An 8929-nucleotide genomic window follows, 5' to 3' on the forward strand; every position below is an offset into this window, starting at 1 on the left:
TATAAAACGAATATACATTCTAATATATATGTCTAAAATACAGACTTCTGATACATCAGACTACTCAGAGGAAGGAATTCAGGTTAGCCCCCCACCCTCAATTTTTTTATCCTGGATCCGCCACTGGGGAGGAGGCAAGGCACGTTCAGTCTGTCGTTTGTGCCATGTAAACAATGGACGCAGCGTCATGCGTATCGTTTGAACGTCTCGTACTACGGAGAGCGCGCTAAACTAAAAAAATCACAAAAAAAAAATACAATTTTTTTTTACAGTCAGTTCAAACGTAAAATCGAAAAAAAAAAAACGTAAAACGAATGAACGTAAGTAGAGGAGCGTCTGTACCAGTTCTTATCAGTTTGATATCAGATATGGTCCCCATGTGAGGCCTATGATATTAATTTGGTTATTGTGTTTAGGCAAAGTGATTTGGGGTTACTCCAGCTTTGCCGCAGATTGGTCTGGTATTGCTGTACTTCTGGGATTGGTCCACAATGAAAGGTGCTTCAGTGTGCAACTTCCAAGCAGCTTCACCATGCATTGAGATAGCAAGGAGAGTAAGACCCTCATGCCCTCTCAAGAAAAATAAGGCAAACATTCAAGACCCTCTGTCATTGTCAAATGGACACCAAATAACTCTCCTCTTCAACAAGGTGTGGCCATGAGTTGGCACCAGGTCTCCTGACTGGGCTAAAAAGTCACTTTTCACACTTTCACACAACTTCCAACTATCTCCTTTTCCTATATTCTTTATTTATATATATATATATATATATATATATATATATATATATTTATATATATATGTATGTATATATATATATATATATATGTATATATATATATATATATATATATATATATATGAATATATGTATATATATATATATATATATTATATATATGCTGACACATTCTGACAGGTTGACGTAAGCGGAGTTAGAAACACAGGAGTCTTAGTCTTGAGTTTATTCCTGACTAGTTTCGCAGGTATGCTTTTTCATAGGAATGGTGTACAAACAGGCTGTGGGCATTTTATACATGGGATGGACCTCCCTACCTCCCCGTGTTACCATAGTTGTTAACACGGGGAGGTAGTGAGGTCCACCCCATGTATAAAATGCCCACAGCCTGTTTGTACACCATTCCTATGAAAAAGCATACCTGCGAAACTAGTCGGGAATAAACTCAAGACTAAGACTCCTGTGTTTACTACTCTGCTCAGTCCGCTCGTGACCTCAGCTCAGTCCGCTCATGACCTCAGCTGAGTCCGCTCGTGACCTCAGCCCAGTCCGCTCGTGATCTCAGCTCAGTCCGCTCGTGACCTCAGCTCAGTCCGCTCGTGACCTCAGCTCAGTCCGCTCGTGACCTCAGCTAGAGACCTCGTTTTTCTGCACAGACACCAGCTAGCGAATACCTGTGAAATTTATGTCTCCGAATAGTGTTAAGTGATTGTGTTGTGTTTTTGTAATTGTATACGTATAGCGCTATACAGTTACAGAAATAAGATAAAGTGTAGTGTTCTATTTAAATTCAAAACAGTTTTCTGTTATTGTACTCCAAAGGTAGGAGAAATAGTATAATGTAAGCAGAGTAAGCTTCGCGTATTTAGTTTATTAGAGACCGCTTTGATTTTGTTGTTGTTGTTGATTTGTATTTTCTCTTTGCCGTTTTTATTGCGAAGGTAGGAGCGAAATGGCTTGTGAAGGTTGCGTGAACCTAGAGGTCCGTCTCAGGATGAGGAGGAAATTCGTCTTCTCAGGAGTGCGCTCCGTGAGAAGAGTGAACCCTCCACACAACCCAAAGAGTGTTCCACTTCTTCCCCTACTGCCACTGCCGTGAGCGAGTGGCGCTCCGTGTGGTCCCTTTTGTCGAGCCCGCGTTCGGTAGACGTGTGCCCTGTGGAGCAACCGCTGGCTCTAGCCAATCGTTTTGCTCTACTGGAGGATGAAGTGGCTGTAAACCAGGAGTTCTTGGTGGTGGGGGACTCCATGGTGCGAGGCTATGACGACATCCTGCAGCGGAAGACTAAGCGACGTTGCAAGCTTGTATGTCAACCGGGCCGTGGGATCACCGATTGTACCCAGTCCATCAGGGAGCAAGGACGGAAGAACACGGTTACTATTGTTCATACGGGAAGTAACGATGTAGGTAGGGTGAGATCAGAGGAGCTTGTTCGGAATTACAAGGTCCTCCTTCAGGAGATGAAGGAACGTGGGAGCCGTCACGTAGTCTGTGGGATCCTCCCGAGGATCTACGTAGGCTCGTGTTGGAACAGTAGAGCCATAGGGATCAATGATAGGATATCGCAGTTGTGCACACAATTGGGATACCACTTTCTTGATCCTTGGTATCTCTTTTCTAGGCGCCATGGCCTTTACGCTTCTGATGGGATCCACCTTACCCGCAGAGGCAAAGATATTCTTGCAAACCTCATTGTGGGAGTTTGTAATGAATTAGCTTCTTTTTTAGGGTAGAAGCCCAAAGGGAAGGGGAAATAGAATGTACTTGCGAAAACAGTGTAGAGTATAGCATTAATGTAGAACAATGTGCCAGTATAGGACACAATATAATTGTAGGATATAATGTCGCTAGAGGACGAAATGTTACATTAGGATGTAATGTCATAGGACAAAATGTCGCAATGGGATGTAATGACAGTGGAGGACAAAATATCACGATGGGAAGTAATGATAGTGGAGGACAAAATATCACGATAGGATGTAATGATAATGGAGGAGAAAATATCACGGTAGGATATAATGTCAGTGAAGGACGAAATATAATCTTAGGAAGGGATACCGGACAGAATGTCAATGAAGGCCAAAATATCAAGATAGGATGTAATGACAGTGGAAGACAAAAGATCACGATGGGATGTAATTATAGTGGAGGAAAAAACATCACGGTAGGATATAATGTCACTGGAGGACAAAATATAATTTTAGGAAGGGATGCCGGACATAATGTCAATGAACGACGGGAGGCCGGCGTGAATCACGGTGACGTAGGGGGACAAAATGTACAAAAGAGATTGGATGACCGTGTTCGACCAGATGTCCGTGATGGGGGAAATGTTAATTTTTATGGGAGAAATGTTAATGAGGCATTGAATGTCAATGAAGGACCAAATAATAATATAGATCAAGATATAAATAAAAAACAAAATTATAATGTAAGACATGATATTGAAACTCAAAATGTGTCAAAAAGAAATAATCACGAGTTTCTTGAAACCAAGTACTTTAATGCTCGTAGTATTAGGAACAAATTTCAAGAAATACAGGCGTATGTCAAAAGCGAATATCTCGATATGATAGGGATAACTGAGACGTTAAATGGTACAGAGTTCGAAGCTGAATTTGATATTGCGGGATTTGAACATTTTCATCAGGATAGAAACCACAAGAAAGGTGGGGGTGTTCTGTTGTACGTTAAAAACAATGTTCATGCTTGTGTTTTAGAGAAAGTGAAACAGGATGCATATGATAGTTTGTGGGTTGAGTTAACCCAAACAAATGGACAAAAAATGAATGTAGGTGTAATATATAGGCCAAAGACATTATCATTAGCAGACGACAAACTCTTATTTCAAGAACTGTCTAGTTTCTGCAACCGGGATTTATTGATAATGGGTGATTTCAATTTTACTGACATTGATTGGATGACCCTTGAACATGGCCATATCGGTAGTCGCTTGATTGATTTTCTTGGTGACAATTACTTAATTCAGCATGTAAAAGAGCTCACAAGATATGGAAACTTACTCGATCTATTGATCACTAGCTGCGAAAGCATGGTAACTGATGTAGAAGTCGGTGAATCTGTTGCAAATAGCAATCACAACTTAGTTAGATTCAGACTCCTAAATAATTTTAGAATAGATACTTGTGTTTCTAAAATTCCCGATTTCAGTAAAGCTCAGTTCATAGGACTACGTCAGGAGCTTCAGCTTACAGATTGGGAGGCAAAATTAAACGAAAGACCTGTAGATCAGATGTGGGAAATATTTCAAAATACGCTCACTAAGATAATTCAAACTCACATTCCTTTTAAGGACAGACGTCCCCCAAATCAGGCTCGCCCAAAGTGGCTCGACAAAGAAACTGAAAAAGTATTGCTAAAAAGAGACAGGCTTATAAGAAATATAAGTGCTCGGGTGCATCTAATGACTATGAAAGTTATGTATCAATACAGAGAGATTTAAAAAGACAATAAGAAAAAGAAAACGACAATACAAAATGAACATCGCTGATAAATCCAAAGAGAATCTCAAAGAATTCTATAGTTATATTAGAGATAAAAAGGTTGTTAGGAATCACATTGGTCCACTATTATCTGCTGACGGTCAACTTGAATATTCAAATGAAGGAATGTGTAATATCTCAAACAATTATTTTAGCTCGGTATTCGTAAACGAAACACCTCAAAGTGAATTCCAAACTGGAACCTGTGAAAAGTCTAGGGTAAACTTACTACGGTAAATATAACAAAAGAAAAAATTAAAAGGTATATAGATAAACTCAAAGTTAATAAAACACCAGGGCCTGACGGTTGGCATCCAAGAATCTTAAAGGAAATGAAAAATGAGATTGTTGTTCCATTAGAAATTATTTTCAAGAAATCCATCATATCTGGAGATGTCCCAAGAGAATGGAAGCTAGCTAACGTTACTCCCATATTAAAAAAAGGTGACAAAAAGAAGCCAGATAACTATAGGCCTATAAGTTTGACTTCAATCGTAGGAAAAATAATGGGAACTATCATCAGAGATGCTATCGAACATCATTTAGAACCGTTTGATAAATGATAGCCAGCATGGTTTCAAACGGAAACGTTCTTGCGTGACTAACTTACTCGAATTCTACAAGCTCGAATTATGACAAAAGAAACAATATAAATTTAATATATCTAGACTTTGCAAAAGCTTTTGATACCGTCCCACACGAAAGACTACTTACTAAATTAGCTTTACACGGAATAAGTGGTAGCCTATTAGGTTGGACTAGTAATTGGTTGAATGGTCGAAAACAGAGAGTTGTTTTAAATGGAAAAACTTCTAGATGGAAAAATGTTACAAGTGGAGTTCCTCAGGGTTCCGTTCTTGGGCCACTTCTATTCATAGTATATATAAATGATATAGACCATGGACTAAAATCTACTGTTTCCAAATTTGCTGATGATACAAAACTGTGCGGAGTGGCAAATAATCACTCAAACCAATTAGATATTCAAGAAAATTTAGATCAATTACAGCAATGGTCTGAAAAGTGGCTAATGAAATTTAACACAAGTAAATGCAAGGTAATGCACATAGGTAAAAATAACAATAAGTACGATTACAAGTTATTTGGAAATTCGTTAACAAAAGTGGATAGTGAAAAAGATCTCGGCGTAATTATCAGTAACGACCTCAAAGCATCCAAGCAGTGTATTTCAGCCTCTGAGAAAGCAAATAAGATTCTAGGACTGATTGCGCGATCTTTTGATTTCAAAAGTCCATCACTCATTAACAAGCTATATAAATCGTTAGTTCGTCCACATTTGGAATATGCTGTTTCCGTATGGTCATCGAATCTCGTTAAAGACATTGACAGACTGGAAAAAGTACAACGGCGAGCCACAAAACTGATTCCAAATATAAAAAATAAATCATACGAAAATCGACTAAAACATATGAATCTGTTTTCCCTAAAAAAGCGTAGACTCAGAGGTGACTTGATACAGGTCTTTAAGATTTTAAAGGGAATTGACAACATCAAAAGTGACAAAATTTTCATATTGAATGAGAATCAGACAAGAAACAATGGTCTCAAACTGTCCGGAAATAGATTCAATTTGGAAATAGAAACAACTTTGCCAACCGTGTAGTTAATGAATGGAATAAACTTCCTGCACAGGTAGTGCAATGTAGTTCAGTTCGAAGCTTTAAGAATCATTTAGATAAACACCTAAGCAAGATGCTGTAATGATTATAATTTATTTTATATTATTTAGTAATTATGGGTGACTTTAACTCTAAAGACCATTGAGTATACAATGACTCAATGGGTAAAAGAGAATACCAGATATAGAAATAACGAAAAACCGTCGATACTAGATTTATTATTTACATCAGAGCCTTAAATTGTGGATAAAATGGAATACAAGACACTAATTGGGAAGAGTGACCACATATTACTTGAGCTTGAACTAAAAGGAAATATATTTGGGAAGAAACGAGAAACACAGAAAAAGAAGACTGATGTATAACAAAACGGATATTGGGAAACTCAGAAAATTCTTTCAAAAACAAGTTGGGAAAACTTCTTTAATAATTAATGAAGAAACAGGTGGAAGAGATCAGTGGACGGTATTAAAAGAAATCTATAATGATGAGTGAATAAATACGTAACAAAACAAAAACAGGAAAATGTGTACATTTAGTGCTGGTATAGCAAAAATTGTAGTGAGACGAGAGATAAAAGAGACAGAGCTTGGGAAAAATAGAAAAAGAAAAAACAACAACTGGGAAGTGGCAAATATACATCAAGCTACGAAATATATAAAGATACGCAGGGAAGAATTAGAAACTATGAAAAAAAATTATAGACGATTGTAATAACCTAAATTATTCTACAGATAAGTAAATGGTAAACTAAAAGATAAACAGGAAATAGTACAACTACGTCAAGGGAATATAGAATATACAGAGGATATAGAAATGGCTGAAATTACGAACAAACATTTCAAATCTGTATTTACAAAAAAAAACAAAACAAAAAAAGAAAAAACATACACAATCTGTGGAGAATATTATGACTTCCGACAGATTTCCCATCCCTTTTAATATGAAATGTTGACGGTGTAAGCTAACCTATGTGACCGTCTCACCGAGTTAATTCTGGGGTACTTTGTGTGAACTTATATACAACTTTCAGCAACGACAAAACTACATACCTGTGATCGGCAGGGACTCATCGAACCCTGAAAAATACAATGGCATCACAAAGCATCATGTATCTTTGTGAATATGTAATTATTTCAATAATTCAGGTTTGTTTGGATATTTCATGTAACTGTCAAGTTATAACTTACCGTGGCCTTGGTACCACTTGGTGATTTTCTTCGCCTTTGTTCTGGTTAATGACGGTGATGTGTGCGACGACTTCGGGCGTGGCATGGAGGATAAGTATGGGAATGGTGGAGAAGGATAAAGGTATGTGTTGAGGGGAGTGGTTCTCTCACAGAATCCCCTCACTGGTTTAAAACACGCTTCATCGTATAGACACTACACGCGATAGAGTATATATGAGGTCTGTGATTGGGGTAAATTCATATCACTCCCCAGTCACGAATCACTAACACTTCTAGTCAGTTACATCTCTTGTCTTAGAATTGGTCTTGGACTGCGTTATAGGGGCCCCTCTTGGCGCTGAACGCTTAGTGACCTTTGACCTCTCGTTGCCAAAGGTCTATGGGAGGTACAGCATCACCTTAACTGAAGTGAAAATGTTGCACGATACTTATATTATTCAATCCCCATACATGGGAACTAGAGGTGGGTAATGCACCAGAACCAATTTTCAAGACGGAGAAGTCACCAACTGGTAAATAAAAGGATTAATATTATATGTCGGTAACTCAATATTTCTGAGAGGGGGTAGTCAACCAACTTAATGTAACGACGGTGTCGACTCCTTTACATAATGCTTTATACAATATTTTCGTATATATAAACAAAAATGATAGGCCACTCTATCTAAATGGAAAAAGTAAGATTATAATTTGTTATGCATGCTTTCATATACTAAGCCTCTAGAATACAAATTTCTTCCAGCTTGCTATGCTTAATGGCTGTATTTCAACCCTAATCCTACAGCTATCAATTCACTAAATTAACTGAGGCCGTAGCCACAGATATCTATATTAATTTGTAATAATAATTTGTTTACTCTGAAAAATGCCTCTGTCGGGACTTATTCCCAACACATTTGGGATGAAGGAAAGGGAGAAAGATCCCCCAATGAGAGAAATAATTGTGACACAGAAAGAAATAAGGAACCATATAATAAACATTGATGTCAGAAAATCACACGGCCCAGATGGAATGTATAGATGAACTAACGGACAAAATATGTTAAATAATAGATTGCTCACTCAAAGAAGGAAAGGTCCCGAAAGACTGGAAAAATGCTAATATCATACCATTATATAAATGGGGGGGGGGGCAAGGAAGACCCAACAAACTATGGGCCGGTCTCCCTTACAAGTACAATAGCTAAAATTTTTGAAAATAATTAAAAGTAGATCGTTTAGTAAAGTACCACGAAAAAAAAACTATTAAGAAAACTCGAAACAACAGGAGGTATACACGGAAAACTATTGAAATGGATGGAAGATTTCTTACATGGGAGAAAAATGAGAGTGGTGCTGCGATATAAAAACACTACTTAGAAAGAAATGACAAGTGGAGTCCCATAGCTTCCCTTCCCGACAGCTATTTCCCTCCCAGAGGAGAGCTCAGAACTCACATATGACCGATCTATGAGTAATACACGCACCCCCCCAACTTTCCGTCCACAAGACTTGGAGTAACGACTGTGTGTGTGTGTGTATATATATTGTAACGTAATATTAGATATTACGTCATATGTGTAATTATGTTATAGAATTGTGTTCCTTTGTATTACATAACTATGTTCATATTTCTTGTCTATGTATGTATTGTAACAATGTTAAGCAGTAACGCCCGTCCATTATATGTAATCTTGTCTACGTGCGGAGAGAGGTGCGCACTCTTGTAGAACAAACAGACAAGCGAAATCCTGAATAGTTCGGAGCGCACAGATTTGACAGTTACTAAATAAATAGATTGTTCAAGCGAGTCGAGGGTCCTAAAACTACCCATGTTGACGTGTTAACTTACCCTCCTCCTCACCCGCACCCTTAA

General features: G+C 37.9%; 1 pseudogene; it reads left to right on the forward strand.

Annotated features, from left to right (window-relative positions):
- Window positions 1–317: 317 nt before the first annotated feature.
- Window positions 318–495, forward strand: LOC143039162 (U2 spliceosomal RNA; annotated as a pseudogene).
- Window positions 496–8929: the final 8434 nt, after the last annotated feature.

The sequence above is a fragment of the Oratosquilla oratoria genome, chromosome 25 (assembly GCF_046742065.1).
Source record: "Oratosquilla oratoria isolate Oo_2021 chromosome 25, ASM4674206v1, whole genome shotgun sequence".
NCBI lineage: Eukaryota > Metazoa > Arthropoda > Malacostraca > Stomatopoda > Squillidae > Oratosquilla > Oratosquilla oratoria.